We start from the raw sequence: 23,428 nt of genomic DNA, 5'->3' as shown, positions 1-23,428 counted from the left end.
TCAGGGCGCCCCCTGCTGCCGGTGATTATTTACTCGGTCGGTTTCGGCGCTCGGCGCCCGGCGCTCGGCAGACGGGCTAAATGCGTTATTTGTTCCGGAAGTCGGCTCGCAGAGGGAGAAGGACTCCTGACTCCACGTTGATTCCCGAACGCCTCTGTCGGCGGACGCAGATACCGGCGAGTATGTTCTCGCAGCACATTGCTTAAGGCAGTCGGTCCCGTTTGCTAGGTACTAGCGCAGTTGTCGGTGCTAACAGACAAGCAACACAGCATGTAATATCCACAGTGATCCCTCACGACAGTGCGGCAGACTGCTAACGCGAGTGCCTTTGCTATAAGCACTACATATCCTGCAGCGCCCCTCATCGGCCAGTGACCATATCTGTTGGATCGTAGAGTGATGGAAACCGTCGCCTGGTCTGACGAACCCGGATTTCAGTTGCTAAGAGCTGACGGTAGGGTTCGAGTGTGGCGCAGACCTCTCGAAGTCATGGACCGAAGAAGTCAACAGGACACTGTGTGTTTGAATGGAATGGTGTGAGTCCTCTCGACCAACTGAACCGCTCGTGGGTTGGAAATGGATATTTTCAGTTAATTGGAGACCAGTTGCAGCCATTCAAGGCTTCATTTTTATAGATGACAATGCACCAATTCACCGTGCCGCAAATGTTCACTATTGGTTTGAAGAACACTCTGGGCAATAGGAGCAAATGATTTGACCACCCTGATCGCACAGCTTGAAACGCTTCGAACATTTTTGGGACGTTATCGAGAGATCGGATATTGCACAAAATCTTGCAGCGGCAGCACTTCGCCAATATTGGACTCCTGTAGTGGCAGCGCGGCTCAATATTTCTGAAATTAACTTCCAGCGTCTTGTTGAGTTCATGTCACTTTGGGTTTCTCCACTATGCAATGCAAATTATGTGCGACACGATATGAGGTGACATTCCCTGGCTTTTGGCACCAAAGTATGCTGAAGATACCGGAAAGAAATTCGCAATGACATGTACGGAAGTGACCCTTTAACTCAAAGACCATAATGACACAGAAGTCACACCACTTAATATGGTTCCTTGGAAAGGACAGAAGGTATAATGCACGTTCTGTAAGGTGCATTGGTGCTGGGCACCAAGCTCCATGTGATAGGGTTTTCTATAAATCCACCAGAACAATTGACACTAGAGTTACATGGTCGTCGATGAAAGTGGACGTGCTGCCCCCCCCCCCCCCCCCCAAGGCATCCCACAGGTGCTCGATGGTATTTACACGGGGCAAACGGTAAGGCCAGTCCACTCTCCGAAGGCCCTTTCGTTCCAATAGTTCCTCCACTTGCCCAGCTCGATGCGGTCACGGATTGTCGTCCACAAAAGTTAAGTCATATCTGAATCCACAGCTGAAAAATATACATGACGAAGGGGTCTAGTGACACAGTAATTTTCACCCGAGTGTGGGTTTGGAGGTTAGCACAAGCACGAAATTTATGCCTAGACCATAATGCGTTGACCACAACACCGCTCATGTTTGACAATGTTCTGAGATCACTATTTGTTCTCATTTCTCGCTGTATGTGGGTATATCGCTATTGCCGAATAAATTATTTTGTGTCAGTCCTGTTCATCTCATTGTGTATTTCTCTCAGTTACCTTCAGTGTTATAGCTTTGCAGTTCTTTCTCTGTATGGTGCAACTTTCATTGAGTTCCGTTACTTTCCTGTTACATCATGCGAAAGTTATTTTCACCCTGAAGTTCGGAACATCGGTGTCTTTATTATATTCACCCATTAGTCTATCAATATGACTCTGACCGAAAACTTTTACTCCCAAACTGTTGTTCCCTCATGCCTCCCAAATAATAACACTTTATTTTAGGAAGTGTTGCCCCACAGTTCCATTTTTCCCCAATTCTATTCAGTATCTGGGCATGAGTTATCCAGTCTACCCATCGAATCTTCAGTACTCTTCTATAGCGCCACCTTTCAAAACCTTATAACATCTTTCCATGGGAACTGCTTGTCGTCCGATTTTCTTTATCGCGAAAGGCCACACGCCAGACTACTGCTTTCAGAAGAGTCTTCTAACACTTTAATTTATATAAGATAATAACATATCAGTGTTTTTCTTAAAAGGTTTTCTTGAAGTACCTAGTTTACTATTTCATATCCTCTGTAGTTCCATCATCATCAGCTATTTTGTTGCGAAAATATAAAACTCATCTGCAACCGTCAGTATCTCATTTTCGAATACAATTTCTGTAGTAGGGCTTTTTTAATTTGGGTACCTTCCTTTACCAATGTATTACTCCTCTTTACATTCATTTAAGAATCTCTTTTCAGGAACATGCTCAATCATTTAAACTGCCTTTCCTAGTTCCTTACGCTGTAGAACAGAAATACCATGTCACTGGAACACTTGTAAATTCTTACTTCCAAATTTCTTCTTGGATAATTTTTTGGCTTGCTCAGTGCTCGGGTTGAATGACATTCAGTATGATCAAAATCAGTGACAAACTTCCTTCTCAAAAATTGCTCCTGCTTCATCACTTTCCATACTTGTAACTGTAACGTAACAATCAACTGTGAGCGCTACTTACACTGACATGGACATGTGCAGAAGGTGCTTTCTTGTTGCAAATATTTTATATTTGACAGGTCTTTGTGTAATGCACGACGCTTTATCCCCGAACATTACAACTTGGAATGAGGTAAATAAAAATTTTAAAGACCTGAAGATGGTAGCAAAGTCTGTCGAAACCAGATTCTGAAAATAAAGAAATATTCATGAGATCTTGGCTGTAGGAAGCTTTTATTATCACGTAAATAAGATCGCTCCTTCTCATTTCTCAAAATGAGAGAATTTAATCAACTTACAACTGTTGTCTTCTGCCGGCCGCGGTGGTCTCGCGGTTCTAGGCGCACAGTGCGGAGCAGCGCGACTGCTACGGTCGCAGGTTCGAATCCTGCCTCGGGCATGTGTGTGTGTGATGTCCTTAGGTTAGTTAGGTTTAAGTAGTTCTACGTTCTAGGGGACTGATGACCTCAGATGTTAAGTCCCATAGTGCTCAGAGCCAACTGTAGTCTTCTTTCTCTACTAGTAATAAATAAACATTCGTTTCCCATATTATATCCCTGATACCTTCAGGGTATGAAAGAGCTTAACGCCAGTCAACATTTTCAAAAGCTATCTCTGAATCAATTAACGCCTTAAAAGTCATCAAAGACATGTCGTAGGGTCAGTAAGGCCTTGCGGTTACATACATGTCATTATTTACAGAAGATTGTAAAAGCTAGCATAACGCGACCACGCGGAATACAACTTTAAGATTCAGTGACTTGTGTGTACTGAATCTTAAAGTTGTATTCCGCGTAGCCGCGTTATGCTAGCTTTTACATTCTTCTGTAAATAATTCGCCAGTATTCCGCAACCAAGATTTACTAGCCGGGAAATTTCGTAATATTCATATATGCAAACACCTGCTAAAAAGATCTGGTTTTGGAAATTTTGTAAGGTAGCTGATAAACATCTTATTTTTTTAATTTTTAGTTGCTATAGACAAACAATATGTACACCAGAAGACAAAACAGTATGTAACCTTTTGGATGAAGCACGGTACACAACCTGGAGACGAACCACTCTTCTGACCAGTGGATCCGGCAAACAGAACCGTTATAAGGTTGGTATCCCTCGTGTAATCACAACAGGAAGATCGAGGGTCACTGTGTGAAGGATTTTGAACGACTGTATCATTCGTTTACTCTTTTAAGGACGTCTACTGCCAGTAGTGGTATTTACCAGAGTTTTTAAAAGAATTTGCTCAACCAAAATGGCGACACTATCTGGAGCGTGTATGAAGAGAAAATGAATGCCGCTTTGGCATTGTCCACGTCACTAGGAGTTCAGCGTTAGGGAATAGACACTTCAAGAGTTACCTTGTTACTCGTTAAAAGTAATTGCTGGTATCTACTGCAGTTTAAAAGTTAGTTAAACATAAGGATAAATTATGGCTACACCGTAAATCACTTTAAAGAACAATCAATTTTTGACAGTGGGCAAGAAACACTAGGCTCTCATAATAGTCCTCAAATGGCAATATTGAAATTTGGTTCTCAAAAAGCGGCAATGAACGTCTCTCTTCAGTGCTCCAAAAACATGAAAATAACATGGGGAGAGATCGACACTAGGTATGCCCTACACTTGCTTCATTAATTCCCGATCTCCCCCCATCCCATTGTCATATGTTTAGAGCTCTGAAGAGAGACGTACAAAGAGCACTCCACAGAGACAACAGCAAGATGAAAATTTTATGTCTGCTTACTAAATGGCATGTCTCCTGATTTAACTTCTGAAAAATAAAATAGCCATTTTTGTTAAGCGCCGATTGGATCAGGCCATGGATGTTGCAGAAAGTACAGTTTTTCATCAAGAGGATTGACAATGAAAAGTGCTAACTTAACATCCATCTTAGATTGTGGCATCAACACTAGTTTTGACTTCGGAATAAAAGATGCAGATTCTAACTGAAATGAATTGTTCAAACACCAATATGCACTATGCTATCGCTCTACTGGCTTTCGAACAATGTACACTAACCTTCCTGATATATCTTTTGCTAGAATAGAAGATACATCACACAAAAGCGTATGCGAGGAATCTTTAAGTGACATTAACCCTTAATTACTCTAGTGAAATGCTCATATGGTAATACTTTAATGAGGTCTCGGAGTAACCCAATAAGTTAAACGAAACTGTAATTTACAGAAATTTTATTTTGAATTACGCTTTTATCACAGAATATTATAAACATTTATATATGATTACAAATAATTTTGGCACACTGAAAATGTGTGATAATGACAAACACGTTTTGAGCATTTTTCACAAACTATTTTGGTTTTCTTGTCCGCATTTCTTGCATACATGTAGCATCTCGCTTTCCTAATGTGTTCTGGTTCTGAAGATGGTGAGGCAAGAGGAATACCATCAAATTTAACAACAAAGTCTCTCAGTCCACGAGAAATGGGTAGGGCATCTCGACGTTGTATATAGGGCTTTACTAAATCCATGATACCGAATAGTTGGCGCACATTTGGTAAAGTGCATACACTCCTCCTTTTGTTGCACTGTAATCAATGATCCTTTCAGGTTATTTCTTTTGAGTACTAATTTTATGATCTTGGTGCATAGATGAAAGTGATACTACAGCGGTGACCTTCGCAAGGAACATAAGAACAAACTTTCTTTCCTACGTTATGCCCAAATAATGCAGATTCTCCTGGGCACTTCCTGTTTGGTTTGAATTTTTCTGGAATCTGCGATTTGTATAGCCTTAGAGTGCCTAAGACAGTCACCTTTTTGTCTTGCAGTTGATCACAGAGTTCAAGTAACATGAACCTATTGTCTACTGTCACATTTCTAATGCTTCCCTCATTAATGTCATTAATTCCTTAACATCCTGTAAAGAAATTGATAACATACTTTTATTTGTCCTTTGCCTGTGTAGACAAGTGCATTGAATAAATATAATGTTTGTAAATCACAAAGGCACATAACTTTGAGGCCGTATTTGGCTGGCTTCTTAGACATATACATGCGAAATTTGCACCTACCGTGAAAGGGTACTAACATTACATCGACTGCCACGTTCGCTCCTGGACCATAATTCTTCTGACATTTGTGTATAAACAGATCCCAGGCATCCCTAATAGCTGCAAGTCTGTCATCAGCCTTCCTAACATCTCTTATAGCAACGAAAGCGATACGCAATCAAGACATAATGGATAAAAATCTGTGAACGCTCATAACAGCCCGAAACACATCATGACCAGTTCCATCATTAGCAAAATATCCAACAATATTTTCGAGTTTACATTTCACTACTCGAGATAAATAAAGCAGACCTAGGAATCCTCTCAGTTCTATTATAACTAGCGGCTTTATGAATGCTGTTTGAGAAGCTCTATATTTGATTGACATGTCATGTATCTTGACGTTTGTATTGGCTAGAGATGTAATAAATCTTCAGTCATGAACAATTCCCAAGCAGATAATATGTCAGTTGAATCAAGCGTTTTTGCTAGCGCCTCAAAAGCGATTAACTACATCGTGAGGGTGGGTAAGAGGTGTAGGAGGAGCTTCTTTTGACCACTTATAGCACTGCTTTTTTCAAAAAAAAAAAAAAAAAAAGAGAGAGATTTGTCAGTGGAAGAGTCTTCATCTGATTCTTCACAACTATATTTTGATGTAACCCAAGAGGTGGAATCATGATCACTTAGTATAAATTCATCACCATCTGCTATGCTCTCCTCATCAGTCTGTAAAAGCGCAGAATCATTCACTATTCTTTCCAACTCGTCTTCTGTTAATGACTTCGATGATGCCATTCTGAAAAGTAATGCATAACCTTAAAAATTGGCGCTATCATTGAAATTTTTCTCTTTTCGAAGTACTCTAAGACTTCAGTCGCGTAAAACACTAATTGTGTTGGGGTACTCTCAGACCACTTTCTCTTTATCTCACAAAGTATTACGTGAAACGGCGCGTTAAATGGCGTCAATTCACTGAGGACTACCAAGAACACAGGCGCCATCTGTTGTTCCGTTCACTCTAGGACCCCACTAGAGCAGTTAAGGATTAATTGCACGCAGTTTTGATAAGGACGCCCAGTTATTATTTAGGGCAATAGTACAAGATTTACCAGTTACACATAGCTATGAATGGACTGCAAGACAGAACAAGCGAGAGCAATTAACAGCAAAGAGCTTCTTCGCTCAAGCTTCTACTGTCCTGACAACTGACAGTTTTCTTATACAGCGACACACTAATTTCCATTTATTTACTTACATAGATAGTGCTTTCTTTTGTACTCTTATTGAACTGTCTGTTTTCTATTTTACCTTATGGCTGGATGGATAGATTTTGCTATGACCGTATGGAAAATAAAAACGTCACATTATTTTATTTCTTATGCTTTACTACACATATGAATTTGTCAAGTAGAGTGATTGCTTACATTGGTGTAGAGATTCACGTCATCTTGAAGTAGTGTAATAAAATGGACTTTTTGTGGTTTTTGAACTCTTTAAGATTATGCGCATTTCTTCAGTAGTTATTCAGGGAAGTGCATGCACCTTCAGCACTCGTAGAGCGTATGGGCTGTTTTTCTATTTTAAGTTAAATTTTACTGTGGGAGAATTTTGTTTCTGTATTCACAGTCGACTGTGGAACAAAATGGAGCTCTATGTGCATTGGAATTCAGTCCCTTGCTATTCACTTTGTAGATCCAAACTGAAGGAACGGAGTGATATATGTTTGTGTGGATTATTTTTCTTTACATGTACGTTGTGGAATTCTGATTATTTATTTTTTTGGCACTTACTGTGGGCAAAGTCAAGCCCTCTCTGCTGAGAATACACAAGCGTTTAATATGGATTTTGGTAATAAAAAGGAAAAATTAGTTGTGGCATTGATTTAATGATCCAAATGAGGCAGAGTTATCAGTTGTATTTATGGAAGCTATTACCAGGCTTACATAGTATGTGGGACGATAAATCAGTGAAAAATAAAGAAAATAAATAAGGGTGAAATTTTGTCTCATTGTGGGGTAGCAATTTATATGCAATCTAAATCCCCCACCCCACTTGCGCAAATAACTGTGCAGAAGGGACCTTTTGTAAGTACGATGTCAAAAAGCTGGATGTTTTGTGTGGCTAGCTTTCGAAACACTGTAATATGCCCAAGCAGTTTTTCTTATTGTGCTGTTATGTGTTGAATGGAATGAACAATAACATGATCATAGAATATGGACAGAATAGAGGGAAGAAAGGCGAAAGTAACGCGGTTAGCGATAAACCATAGCCAGCCGGAGTGGCCGAGCGGTTCTAGGCGCGTCAGTCTGGAACCGCGCGACCACTACGGTCACAGGTTCGAATCCTGCCTCGGGCATGGATGTGTGTGATGTCTTTAGATTAGTTAGGTTTAATTAGTTCTAAGATCTAGGGGACTGATGACCTCAGATGTTAATTCCATAGTTCTCAGATCCATTTGAACCATTTGATAAACCATAACATCAAAACCGAGGATCACGAACTAGAAGTAGTGAAGAAGCTGAACAACTGTGGAAGCTAAATGACGGACAAAGAAAGGGGATGTTTAAGAAACGTGCCGGTACAGGTGAAAACGGCAATATTTATTACAAGTTACACGCAAAAGTCATTTCTTGAGGTAGAAATTTCTGAGTACGACAGTGGGGTATGGAAGTTAATCATGGGAAGTGGGACAACTGGAAAAGAAGAAATTCGAAGTGCTTCATACAAAGAACGGAGTACGTGGAAATCAAAAAGAAGAACAAGGGTCAAGGCCATATGACTTGGGTTAAGACGCTATGGAACAATTTTCATGATGTTACAGCAACCTTTGTAAGGAAAGAATTGTAGAACAAATAACTCTGGGCATTGGATACACGTGCTATTGTAAGAAGACGTGGCTCTCAAGGGAGAGGAAGTCATGGTGAACCATTGCAAACCACCAAGAAGACTAATGATATCCCAAAAAAAATCTTGCTTCATAGAGTTTGCTTCTTTGTATATGGGAGTACAGTGACAGGAGGAGTGTAAGAAGTTAGAGATGTGGTTCATAGTTTCTCCATGTAACTAATTCCTATTTCCGTTATCACAGCACTTCATCAAAATCGTCTTGACTTGGTTTTTCCTTAAATCGTATCATGTACTAACTATACTTACAACAGGTCTCTCTTACATACCACTAGAAAAGCGATAGTATTTAGTACCTATAAAACTAATATTGCGAAAGTTATTTACGTTTCCGTTACGGCTTCTTTGATGAGTAATGGCTCTAAGTACTACGGGACTGAGGTCATCAGTCCCCTAGACTTACAACTACTTAAAGCAACTAACCTAAGGACATCGCACACATCCATGCCCGAGGCAGGATTCGAACCGGCGACCGTAGTAACAGCGCGGTTCCGGAGTGAAGCACCTAGAACCACTTGGAGATGCATCATATTCAATACGTACCTTATTGCTTCATTTTATTGTCACTTGTGCACAATGGTATGTAATTTATCCCCTTCTTGTAAGGACTGAAGATCTGATTCCACATTTTTTCTCTTCGTGGACAAGCAGTAAGGAGGTAAACTGGTTTCTCGTTAATCTGCATTCCACTCAACATTACAATTTCAGCAATAAACTCATCTTCCATACATCTTTTCGTTTCAGTTATAATTTATATTACTGTACACAGTCACTTACAGTTGCCATTTTCCCATCTAATTGCCTACTACTTCTCACCTATTTCCCCATGTTGCCTGTTGGTAATATGAAGATAATGGTAAGAAAATCTTTTGTAGCCGAGATCGCACAAATTCTTTATTTTCGACAACCGATTTGGGCAGTGTTTGCTGCCTTCATCTGATCTGCCATCATCTGATCCAATATGCTCTTCACCTGTGGACTAAAGCACTCTGAGAACTCTTGAAGAATGGCAAGTAACTTCTTCTGTTGTTCCTTAGTGACATCTAGGTGCTACAGTCTGGAACCGCGTGACCGCTACGGTCGCAGGTTCGAATGGGACTTATGACCACAGCAGTTAAGTCCCATAGTCCTCAGAGCCATTTGAACCTCCAGAAGTCACTCTTCCTTGGTGCCCAAACAGGTTCCTCACGCGACATTGTAGGAACGTAATTCCAAATGGGTCTCGTCTTTTTCAGCGTTTTAAAGGGAAATGAGGGACGAGAGATTGTGTTCAATGTTTGTTCAACTTCTTCCCTTCCCCAGCGTCTCAGTGTTTTGCTCGCCGTGCAATCCAAGTGCCTTCTGAACTTCCTCTATCACTATCTGACGCTGAACACTTGTGAAATTAGTTGCTTCCTCCATGACATACATCCATATGACATTTGGAATCCGTTCAAACTTCTTGTGTATAGTTCTTTTTTGATGCATTGTCTCCTTGTAATGGCACCATTTTATGAAATCGTCTGCTGTCGAAACCTCCAAAAGGAGTAGGACTACATGTCCTCAGCAACAGCCTTCATGAGATGTAAAACCTTATCTTCGTCCTTCATTCTAGGATCCACTATTTTACACAGCTCCAAGACGTCTTCAATGTAGGATGCTGTCGTTTCTCCTATATGCTGTGACCTGCAGCTTCATTTATCTTCGGCTTTGCACTTCTATCCTTGTGTGTTGCCGAAATACTTGCGCAGTCCCGCCTGGAATACTTCGCAGTTATTGACCTTCTCCTCGTTGTTCTCATATCACTGCACGGCAGCACCCTCCACACAGAAAAATACGTTAGCTAAACACACATTGTCATCCCGTTTGTTAAATTTTGCTACACGCTCATATACCTACAGCCACTTGTTTGGATTTTTGCCATCGTCGCCAGAGAACCCGGAAGTATGTCTCATGTGGGAGCACACAATTGCTGTCATCGTAACGTCCTCTTCTTCTTCTGTCTCCGATAGATTGCGATCTGTAGAATATCGCCAGAACTCGAGTTTCTCGCCACGTAATCGGGGCTCTATAGTGGCGTGATGGGAGCCACTGTGTGGTCGATAATGTGCCCTTTCACAAGTTCCAATATACAGCGCATTCACCACAATATTTTCACATAGAAGAAGGTGTAATTAAATGAATGACGTGCTCAGCACTTGCATATACATGAGCGTGGAGCGAACTACCTCATTCCAGAACACATAAAATGTGTATACCATTACAGAGCATTCCAGTACAATGATTCATGACATTTGTGGATAATTCTAGAGTGTTCTCGAAACCGAATATAGAAATTTTTATTGCACAGTCCAGATGAGTTTGGAACTCACGACATTCCATGCAACAGTTTATTATCATAGACATTACACCACGAAGCAACTTTGCTTCCTCAGAGCCAATATTGTGGAAGGTGACAATGGCTTGACTACAGTACGCAGGTTAAAACAAACTTAAGTGGAAATTCTTTGTCTCAAGGAACACACAGTCCAACGCTGTGCCTTCGGCAGTGATTGACCAGTGTATCGAAATTGTGGTAGCGACTACTGGGGAGAGAAGGCAATCCTGAGCTATGCACATCAAGTGCAGATTGTTTATCTGTCTGACATTTCTCGGTATGTATTGTAACGTGTCAGGCAAATCCAACCCTGACATGATAAGCAAATCCTTTAGTATGTCACAATGCTCCGAATAAATCGTGATATTAAATTAAGCAAAGTAATACAAGTAACGAGTAAGCAAATGGAATACCACAGACTAACACAAGATAGCCTAAATGCATGTCATACCTTCCCATCGTGAGACAGACACAGTTCCGAGGGGAGAAACTAGAACAGAAGCCGAGAGTGGAAGCGTGTTAAGCTAGAAGGCATTACGATGAGGGACGGACTGAACACCCACCTCGCCAGCTAACCACTAGGACAACCTCAGCTCGAAGTTTGAGCGTGGGACTTCTTCACGTGTCTGTTACGTCTGCACCAACCCCCAAGCCCACGTTAAAAGCTAGAGCCCTCAAAAGAACAGTATAAATCTTATTATAACACACGTTTCTCATTGGATAGACAGAATTTTTGTGGGCGGAGTTTAAGGTTAACATTGAGACCCTGATTGGTCAGATGAAAACGTAGCCAGATAGTTTTTTTTAAACCAACTTCGGTAAATTGTAGTAAGGAGAAGTTTGGAGTGAGTTGCTTCCGAGAGGGCGAGCTCGACGGATCTGCGCCGGCCGCCGCCTCCTGACGAACACCGACAAGGTAATGAACGCAAGCGATGCCGGATAACAGTGCATAAAGCTTCACTCAGAGCTGCAAAAGTCTCATCTGTTACAACCCCTTTTTGCGTCATACTAGTGTCGATCGTCAATTAAAGCTCATGGGGTTCACATTTGCCACTTGAAGTAAAAATCCGAAATGGGGTAATTTTTCTGTTATATAGTTACTGAGAAGCCACATCAGCCACTGTAATTTACGACAAGTTAGATAAGTAATGAATGATAATTGAGGGTCACTGTAGACCATTTTGATAGATTTCTCTTTTGTGAAATTTAAATTTAACCTAGATTATAGATGTGATACAGGTCATCCTTCGATCCATTGTAGAACTTGGAAACCCATTCTTGGAATATTCGTTCACATTTTTGTTGAACGCAGTTCGTTTTTAGCATCCTATATTAAAACATTTCCTTTTATCAATAGTGCAATTTATAAACAATGTTTTGTGAGTAGAATAGAATTTCCAATGGTAAACTTAACTGCTTTTTCGACGTTATTTTACCAGCTAACTAAAAATAGGAAAGCCTTGAACCCCTTCCACTAAATTTACTTAGTATTAAGGTTCTTTTACAGGGAGTGCAGTGGAGCTGACGTTGAGATCATTTAGTATTTGGTGATATCATCGCTAGTCTCAATGAACTCTTCTGAATTCTACATGTCATGTGTGGTCTGTCGACTCCTTACCAGCAACAGGTTCCAGGTTCAAACTAGTCAATTTTCTAAAAAAAACATGCTCAGAGCGTGGTTGCGTGAAAGTGGTAGGGAGACACAATATAGAACAAACAGACACTATGCAGAATGTTAGAGTATAAATGTGTACTCTGTGTCTGTTGCGTTGGCATGTCCAACAAACAGAATGTTAGAAAATATCGACCCTGCCAGGACAGTAAAATACCATGATTGAAGGTCGACCACATGCCTAACTAGGTCAGAAAAACATGCTGTAGAAATTTTTTTTATCGTTATAAATAGTCGAAAACAGTAGTTGCAGCAATAAATAGTAAAATTATTGCATAGAAAAGAGTCTGCCAGAGACAATAGCATAATTAAGGTAGGAATTTTAATATTGTTTGAATAAAATTTTCTCTCCAATGCAAGCACACAGGTGGCGGATACATCGTTGACAAGTTGGTTCTGACCTAACAAGTAAGTGAATGGTTTGTCAAGTCGTGTGAACAAAAAGTATATGAAACGCGTGAGATTGTATGAGCCCATGCTGACTCGAAGTAGGGCGCGTGAATTGCTTTTAAAACAGAAAATAAGGGATTCGGAAAGATAAGCATTGGCAGATCGAGACCTTGACCGAATAGAGGTAGAGACCCAGCATGAAAATGGACAGAGAATAGAGGACAGTACAATAGACGATGCAGTATCACGAGAATTAGGACAGATAACGCTCCATAACGAGGATAATGTACGCCAAGTCGCAGAACACCTAGGTCAACATACGACAGAGGTACAGGAAAGTAGAGAGACAGTGGATGAGGATTCTAACTTGCGTCTTGAATACGTAGAACCCATAGTACAAGTAATCAGATTTCCCTCACCACAGAGTACAAGGAATGCGAGCAGAAACGTGTCACCGCACTGTCCAATGCAATCGGTTGCGAACCAACACTTGGTCGAAAACACAGAGCGTAGGACGTCGGAAGAAAGCGCAATAGGACCCACCAATCTGGCAGAATTATTACAACAAATTACCGAAACCATGACAAGGCAAAATAAAGAAATTGCGAACCAAATTAAAATTCAGAATGGAGAAACCACAAGACAAATGCGTGAGATTAAAGATCAAAATTAAAAAAATTCTCTTACACCTAAATCATATTGAAGACTAGGAAAACGAATGTCGAGAAATGATAGGAAGCTTAATAAAAGGTCACAATCAATTGATAACAGACATTGACAAGGTACAAGCGGACGTACAAACATTGCGTAATGACATTCAGGACGAGATCAAAACATTACGTAACAACACCCAGGGAGAAGTGAAAAAACTAGAGAAACAGATGAACGTAATTACTAGACAAGCAGCAGGTACAGCGCGTCAAATTGTTGAAAACAGTGTGTTACACAAACGCATCACAAAAGCAGCGCTGAAAAGATATGATAACCGCATAGTCAAAATAGAAGCGCAAACGAAGCGACAATTTCAGAAATTACGAACAGAGTTGTGGCAAACCATTGAAGAGCGTAGTGAACAGGATCGAACAAGCACAGAGTTCGCAACCACATCCGTATCTGTAACAGCACCGGAAAGACAAGCAATTAACGAAGATATTATACATTTGCGATTCCAATCACAGGCGGAAAGTAACATACGTGACAATGGAAAGCCATGTCGCGAAGAGTACAGTGCAATACATTCAGAAACACGTTCACAACCGATAGAAGAAAATTATTGCATACCACTCCAACGATACTACGCGTTGTTGCGACATGCCGGTCGTACGAAGATTTCATAGAGAAATTTCTCTCACGATATTGGCCCAGCGAAGCACAGAAGAGAGTGAAGTACGAATTATTACAGAACCCATATTTTGAAAATTCAGGAGAGAAGAGTCCCGTGAAATTTTACGAATTAATGACAAAGAAAAATCAATGCTTAGATGTACCACACAGTGATGGAGAGTTGATTAAATTATGCGCGATGAATCTATCATTGAAATACCAGCAAATATTAGTTGGTCGCGAGGGAATGACGTCGAAGCACTTAAAGGTATTCTAAGGGAACTAGAGTTCATATTTTCGGAAGATGACGCAAGAAAAAGACGAAGCGCACGTGAAAACGAAAGCAAAAAGCAGTGGAATCCACAAGACAGTACGAAGAAACAACAATTATGAACCACGGGAGAACTTCGCACCAAGAAACGACAATAGATTTCAACAAAGAACTGGTTATGTATTTAGAACAGAATATGGAAATAACTATAATTCACCCAGGAACGACCACAACTATTACAGAGGGAATAACGACAACCTGTACGGGTACTGGAGAACCAGTAGGCCGACAAATTATCAACAAAGCAACCACTGTGAATAAGCTGAGCAAGAAAAGAGAATACAGATAGAAGAGGTGGAGATAAGACCACCAAACGCCGATAAACTTTTGAATTGACAGCTAAGCGCCCATGCCAAAGAAAATGACGCACCGACCCAGAACAATTGCAGCACCTTGAACAGAGAAGTAAAAATCTTATCACGATAAGATGAGAAGGAAGAAACAAATCTGTGGTGAGCAGATGAAAACGAAGACAAGAAAATAAGAATATTGTGTTGGGACGAAATTAATTGGGAGAATACTGACGAGGAAAATGAATTACCAGAGGCATGCACAATGAATCTACATCTACATCTACATCTACATGACTACTCTGCAATTCACATTTAAGTGCTTGGCAGAGGGTTCATCGAACCACAATCATACTATCTCTCTACTATTCCACTCCCGAACAGCGAGCGGGAAAAACACCGAAACCTTTCTGTTCGAGCTCTGATTTCTCTTATTTTATTTTGATGATCATTCCTACCTATGTAGGTTGGGCTCAACAAAATATTTTCGCATTCGGAAGAGAAAGTTGGTGACGGAAATTTCGTGAAAAGGTCTCGCCGCGACGAAAAACTTCTATGCTGTAATGACTTCCATCCCAACTCGTGTATCATATCTGCCACACTCTCTCCCCTATAACGCGATAATACAAAACGAGCTGCCCTTCTTTGCACCCTCTCGATGTCCTCCGTCAATCCCACCTGGTAAGGATCCCACACCGCGCAGCAATATTCCAACAGAGGACGAACGAGTGTAGTGTAAGCTGTCTCTTTAGTGGACTTGTTGCATCTTCTAAGTGTCCTGCCAATGAAACGCAACCTTTGGCTCGCCTTCCCGACAATATTATCAATGTGGTCCTTCCAACTGAAGTTGTTTGTAATTTTAACACCCAGGTACTTAGTTGAATTGACAGTCTTGAGAATTGTACTATTTATCGAGTAATCTAATTTCAACGGATTTCTTTTGGAACTCATGTGGATCATCTCACACTTTTCGTTATTTAGCGTCAACTGCCACCTGACACACCATACAGCAACCTTTTCTAAATCGCTTTGCAGCTGATACTGGTCTTCGGATGACCTTACTAGACGGTAAATTACAGCATCATCTGCGAACAACCTAAGAGAACTGCTCAGATTGTCACCCAGGTCATTTATATAGATCAGGAACAGTAGAGATCCCAGGACGCTTCCCTGGGGAACACCTGATATCACTTCAGTTTTACTCGATGATTTGCCGTCTATTACTACGAACTGCGACCTTCCTGACAGGAAATCACGAATCCAGTCGCACAACTGAGACGATACCCCATAGCTCCGCAGCTTGATTAGAAGTCGCTTGTGAGGAACGGTGTCAAAAGCTTTCCGGAAATCTAGAAATACGGAATCAACTTGAGATCCCCTTTCGATAGCGGCCATTACTTCGTGCGAATAAAGAGCTAGCTGCGTTGCACAAGAGCGATGTTTTCTGAAGCCACGCTGATTACGTGTCAATAGATCGTTCCCTTCAAGGTGATTCATAATGTTTGAATACAGTATATGCTCCAAAACCCTACTGCAAACCGACGTCAATGATATAGGTCTGTAGTTAAATGGATTACTCCTACTACCCTTCTTGAACACTGGTGCGATCTGCGCAATTTTCCAATCTGTAGGTACAGATCTATCGGTGAGCGAGCGGTTGTATATGAGTGCTAAGTAGGGAGCTATAGTATCAGCGTAATCTGAAAGGAACCTAATCGGTATACAATCTGGACCTGAAGACTTGCCCGTATCAAGCGATTTGAGTTGCTTCGCAACCCCTAAGGTATCTACTTCTAAGAAACATGCTAGCTGATGTTCGTGTTTCAAATTCTGGAATATTCCATTCGTCTTCCCTGGTGAAGGAATTTCGGAAAACTGCGTTCAATAACTCCGCTTTAGCGGCGCAGTCGTCGATAACAGTACCATCGGCACTGCGCAGCGAAGGTATTGACTGCGTCTTGCCGCTTGTGTACTTTACATACGACCAGAATTTCTTCGGATTTTCTACCAAATTTCGAGACAATGTTTCGTTGTGGAACCTATTAAAGGCATCTCGCATCGAAGTACGTGCCAAATTTCGCGCGTCTGTAAATTTTAGCCCATCTTCAGGATTTCGCGTTCTTCTGAACTTCGCATGCTTTTTCCGTTGCCTCTGCAACAGCGTTCGGACCTTTTTTGTGTACCACGGGGGATCCGTTCCATCTCTTACCAATTTATGAGGTATGAATATCTCAATTACTGTTGCTACTATATCTTTGAATTTGAGCCACATCTCGTCTACATTCGCATAGTCAGTTCGGAAGGAATGGAAATTGTCTTTTAGGAAGGCTTCTAGTGGCACTTTATCCGCTTTTTTAAATAAAATTATTTTGCGTTTGTTTCTGATGGATTTGGAAGAAATGGTATTGAGCCTAGCTACAATGACCTTGTGATCACTAATCCCTGTATCAGTCATGATGCTCTCTATCAGCTCTGGATTGTTTGTGGCCAAGAGGTCAAGTGTGTTTTCGCAACCATTTACAATTCGTGTGGGTTCGTGGACTAACTGCTCTAAATAATTTTCGGAGAATGCATTTAGGACAATCTCGGAAGACGTTTTGTGCCTACCACCGGTTTTGAACAAGTATTTTTGCCAACATACCGAGGGTAGGTTGAAGTCCCCACCAACTATAACCGTATGAGTGGGGTATTTATTTGTTACGAGACTCAAACTTTCTCTGAACTGTTCCGCAACTGTATCATCGGAGTCTGGGGGTCGGTAGAAGGAGCCAATTATTAACTTAATTCGGCTGTTAAGTATAACCTCCACCCACACCAATTCGCACAGAGTATCTACTTCGACTTCACTACAAGATAAACCACTACTGACAGACACCAACACTCCACCACCAATTCTGCCTAATCTATCTTTCCTTAACACCGTCTGAGACTTCGTAAAAATTTCTGCAGAACTTATTTCAGGCTTTAGCCAGCTTTCTGTACCTATAACGATATCAGCTTCTGTGCTTTCTATTAGCGCTTGAAGCTCAGGGACTTTTCCAGCGCAACTACAACAGTTTACAACTATAATTCCGACTGTTCCTTGATCCAAGCACGTCCTGTAATTGCCAAGCACCCTTTGACATTGCAGCCCATCCCGCACTTTCCCGAGGCCTTCTAACCTAAAAAACCGCCCAGTCCACGCCACACAGCCTCCGCTACCCGTGTAGCCGCCAGGTGAGTGTAGTGAACTCCTGACCTATTCAGCGGAACCCGAAACCCCACCACCCTATGGCGCAAGTCAAGGAATCTGCAGCCAATACGGTCGCAAAACCGTCTGAGCCTCTGATACAGACCCTCCACCCGGCTCTGCACCAAAGGTCCGCAGTCGGTTCTGTCAACGATGCTGCAGATGGTGAGCTCTGCCTTCATCTCGTAAGCAAGACCGGCAGCCTTCACCAAATCAGATAGCCGCTGGAATCCAGAGAGAATTTCCTCAGATCCAAAGCGACACACGTCATTAGTGCCGACATGTGCCACCACCTGAAGCTGGCTGCACCCTGTGCTCTTCATGGCATCCGGAAGGACCCTTTCCACATCAGGAATGACTCCTCCCGGAATGCACACGGAGTGCACACTGGATTTCTTCCCCTCCTTAGCCGCCATATCCCTAAGGGGCCCCATTACGCGCCTAACATTGGAGCTCCCAACTACCAGTAAGCCCAACCTTTGCGATAGCCCGGACCTTGAAGGCTGAGAATGATCCTCTGAAACAGGGCAGGCAGCTGCATCTGGCTCAGCCAGAGACAGTGCCTGAAACCGGTTTGTCAGACGCACCGGGGAGGCTTTCTGATCAGCTTCCGGGGACGCCTTTCGCTGCCTGCCACGCCTTGGAACGACCTCCCAATCAACCACAGGCGAGGGCTCAGCCCCACTGCGGGCAGCAACCGGGGCAACCACAGCGGCAGCCCGATCTGGGGACAGACGGGATGAGGTTGACATCCCCGTGATACCCGAGTCCGGCTCCCCACAGTGGTGCCCATTGGCAACAGCCTCAAGCTGCGCGACCGAAGTCAGCCCCGATTGCAGCTGTGAGCGAAGGGATGCCAAGTCAGCCCTCATCCGAACACAGCAATCGCAGTCCCTGTCCATTCTAATCGATGTTTAACAACAGTTACTGAAACACGAGTCGGTGCCTAGATAACGCAAGCGGAACACGCAAAGAATGTATCAACTAACCTGTACAAATGCCTAACGACTGCGCTACAATCTGCTGAATTTACGATTACAGTAACTAAAACTCGAAATTGCACCTCCTATACGAAACTCACACGCAATTTAAATAAGAATCTACGAAGTAAACACTAAAGCGCGATGCTACAACAGTCAAATACTATAATACGCCCGAAATATATGAATTAAACAACGCAAGTACCCAAAAACACGCAAAGAAATTAATTAAACTATCTAACAAATAAGTAAGCTAGGGTTATACGACTTGCTGCTGCAGCTGCTTATCCAACGGCGGCAGGGAGCAATGTAGGAGGAAAGGTCGAAGTAATGAGGATTGCAGAGCGATTTGAGATGGAAACCAGGGAATGCGAATTCAATGAGGATAATGTGCAGTCGACAGAAGTTGAAAATAAATTACGAGGGGGCACACAACCTAACGTATATAATGAAGGACTTTATATAGAAATAATTAGAGCATTTAGATGCGATTATGTGGAAGTAGCGACGAAGAAGGAGAAGATAGAAGAGGATGAGGAATAAGTAGAGGATGTAGAAGAAATAGAGAAGAGGAAATAAAAGAGAGAGAAGTAGCTGTCGAAAGTTATCCTACAGAAAGTTCGAATTCACAAGTGAGATTCCTAAAAAGACTCATGTATGATTCAGTGGAAGATTGGTTGATGCAAGAAGAAGAAGAAGAACAGAACCAACCCTCTCAAATTCAACCAATTGTGAAGCCCATGGTATAGCATATCCCAGTCAATATTGTAATTGATAGCGGAAGAGAACAGACTGCGATCTCAGAAAATTTATTAATGCAGTGTAATGCCAATGAGGAATTGCCAGTTCTGAAAAGACGTAAGATTAAAGTAAGAGGTTCTATTAGAAACAATGCTGCGGAAGTTACGAGACAAACAAGGTTAACTCCTTCGCGTCAAGGTCAAAAGATCGAAGCCAACTTCGTGATTATACCTAACCTAACTGTACATTTGATTATAGGTGCTGATTTTTTAATGAGGGACGAGCGATAATAGATATGGGGAAAGGTAGCCTAAAATTCGGGAATGTCACACTTCTCTTTGAGCAAACGCCAACATTAGAAGAAATACCAGTTATAAACAAACAATTAAGAATGACGCAAGATAAAGAGGATGAAGAATTAGAATGCTATGCACAAAAGAGGGAATCGTCTCAACTCATGTTAGAAGTCCATAAAGAAATCGTCGAAAAATTACAAAAAGATCAAGATATTTCGGAATACAGTAACAGAGTATTAGAGGGTATTTTACGAAATAAAAAAGAGGAACATTTACCTATGACTGGCAGTATTAAACACTTTCATTAAAAGTTTGAAGATTAATTTTATTACTGGTAAATAATCAGCACAATATTTAAAGATTATGTTACAGATAAGATCGTTAGGAGAAAGAAGAATGAAGAGAGAGGAAGGTGGGAAAAAGAAAGTAGTTTCAATAATAACACCAATAGTACCATAGATTAAGGTGAAGGGATAAAGCGTAGATAGTCTAAGAGCATGAAATACTAAAATGCTATACACCACAACACTACACAAAAATAAAAAACGAATTTGAGGATTCTTGAGTAGACGTTAAGACTCAAAATATCTTAGAATTGTAACATGGAAAGAGGGCCGAAATTTGTAAGGCTTTTTAAGAAGTCATAAAACAATATAGGTACTAGACATATGTTAGATGATTTTAAGTAAAACTTTTTGTAAGAACCATTGTAAAAACTCCAGCAAAGACCAGATGCAATGACCCACCAGTTGCAACGCGAGAGGTATCAAGAAAGGACGTAATTAGCAAGACACGATTCCTACAAAGTAGAAGCGTCGAGAGAAAGTAAAGGTCAGCAAGACCAACAGAAGGCGCTTGTATTGAAAATAGACAATAAATCTGCATCATAGGCGGAACCCAGCTGGGATGGAACACGGAACCACACAGTGACGGAACCCTGCTGAGACGCGATGGGACGCCGAACGTCAGTATGGACAGACAAGAAGACACCCCACTTTCGTCGCTCCAAGGGCCCCAAATGAAAGTCGCGAGCAAAAAACGGCCTGACGAGAAGACCGCTTGCCACCTCTGGCAAAAAAAGTCTAAAAGTCACCCTACTGCTACTAAACAGCACGCAGATGCACGAAACTGAAGAAAAACTTCCACAAAGTAAAAAAGATACGCCCAAACAATTTATCAAACTCTTACTAAGAGCAGAACTTCAAAGCGACTAGTTATCAATAAATATTTGCATATCCTGGCCAGAGAAGAATCAAGAAGCAAGTAAGAAGCAGAGAAAAAGCTGGAGGAACAGAAGTTGAAGATTCGCAAGACTGAGACCAAGAAAGAAGATGGGTGAAGAACAGACGACATCCATTCCCAAATCCCTATCCTACTGTAAAATAGTCATCTGCGAAGTATTAGAATGAAAAATGACCGGTTTTAGCGACACATAACGATGCCTTTCATGCATACAAAGCCAGTAAACCACAAGATTCTGCACTCACAGCTCCATTCCATTATGGGACCTCCACAACAGCAACACACACTTGCAAAGCCAACAAGGAACGACGAACGAATCTGTACATCAAATACTTGCCCTCATCCATCTCGCTCAAGTCCATCACCTTCGTGCAAATCATTCGCCAACCTCATGCTTAAATATTCATAGGATTGTGTGAAATTGTGAAATCAAATTATGTGATGTAGGAATTGTGCTAAAGAAATGTGTGAAAAACTAAAAACGTTAAGCATACCAGACGGGTAATAAACTACAAAGTAACAGTCATTGACTATGGACTTAAGTAAAATATAGACAATCGATAAAAATAAGTCATTAGTTCTGAAATGGACAGTTATAAAGAACAAAAGTAAATCATAATAAACACTAAAACAATATGCCACTTATTTTTTCCTCATAAAAATAAAAGAATATATTTTACTTATTTTCTCCTTATAAAAATAAAGAATTAAAATTATTTTGTAGGAAGTTTTCCCTTTTTTTAACATTTCTACCATTTGTTAGGATAATATCTCAATACTTGTGTATGTATATTTATTTGTAAAAGTAATTCTTGGAAATAATTCTTATTTGATAGTGTAACAATGTTGAAATGAGTGTCTAGAAACAAAATCATTTTACTTGTATATGATATTTAGATAATGTGTTAGGAATAGATTTTACTTAAATACTACATTGATAAAAACAATATTTCTAAGAAAATCGATGTGAAAGACTCCTCACTTTCGGTAACAAACTTCTTAAAGAACAAATTTCACACTTAAATAAAGAAAGAAAAAGATTAAAAATTCATAATACCTTAAAAATATTCTTCTCTTCTCATTTTTAATTATACTGTGGAAGAATATATAAATATAAATTAGTAGTACAAACTAGCGTAAAAAGAATAATGTGGCTGAACAGCAGGCAACAAAATTTAGACAACGGAATAATTTTTGACTGACTGACACAACAATTCAATCATTGCCTAACTTCAGTGCAAAAATTAAGTTTGAAGCGTGGTGTTATGTAAGGTGTCAGGCAAATACAACACCTTCAAATGGTTCAAATGGCTCTGAGCACTATGGGACTCAACTGCTGAGGTCATCAGTCCCCCAGAACTTAGAACTACTTAAACCTAACTAACCTAAGGACATAACACACATCCATGCCCGAGGCAGGATTCAAACCTGCAACCCTAGCCGTCGCACAGTTCCGGACTGCGTGCCTAGAACCGCGAGACCACCGCGGCCGGCTCCAACACCTTCCATGAATACCCTGACATGATAAGCAAATCCAGTAGTATGTCACAATGCTCAGAATAAACAGTGACATTAAATTAACCAAACGAGGAAGCAAATGGAATACCACAGACTAACACAAGAATGCCTAAATGCATGTCATACCTTCCCATCGTGAGACAGACACAGTTCCGAGGGGAGAAACTAGAACAGAAGCCAAGAGCTGAACCGTGTTAAGCTAGAAGGCCTTACGATAACGGACGGACTGGACAGCCATGTCGCCAGCTAACCACTAGGACCACCCCAGCTCCAAGTTTGAGCGTGGGACTTTTTCACGTGTCTGTTACGTTTGGACCAACCCCCCAGCCCACGTTAAAAGCTAGAGCCCTACAAAAGAACAGTATAGATCTTACGATAGCACAAAAAGGGGCACTCCAGTCGCAAGTTTTAGCGTGGGACATTTTCGCATCTCTGTTACATTAGGACGACCCCCAGCCCATGTTAAAATATAGAGCCCTGCAGAAGAACAGTATAGATCTTACGATAACGCTAATAGGACCACACCTGCTGCAAGTTTTAGCGTGAGACTTTTACGCGTCTCTTTTACGTTGC

Source organism: Schistocerca gregaria, chromosome 7, assembly GCF_023897955.1.
Source record: "Schistocerca gregaria isolate iqSchGreg1 chromosome 7, iqSchGreg1.2, whole genome shotgun sequence".
Classification (NCBI taxonomy): domain Eukaryota; kingdom Metazoa; phylum Arthropoda; class Insecta; order Orthoptera; family Acrididae; genus Schistocerca; species Schistocerca gregaria.
This window is presented reverse-complemented; position numbering follows the sequence as displayed.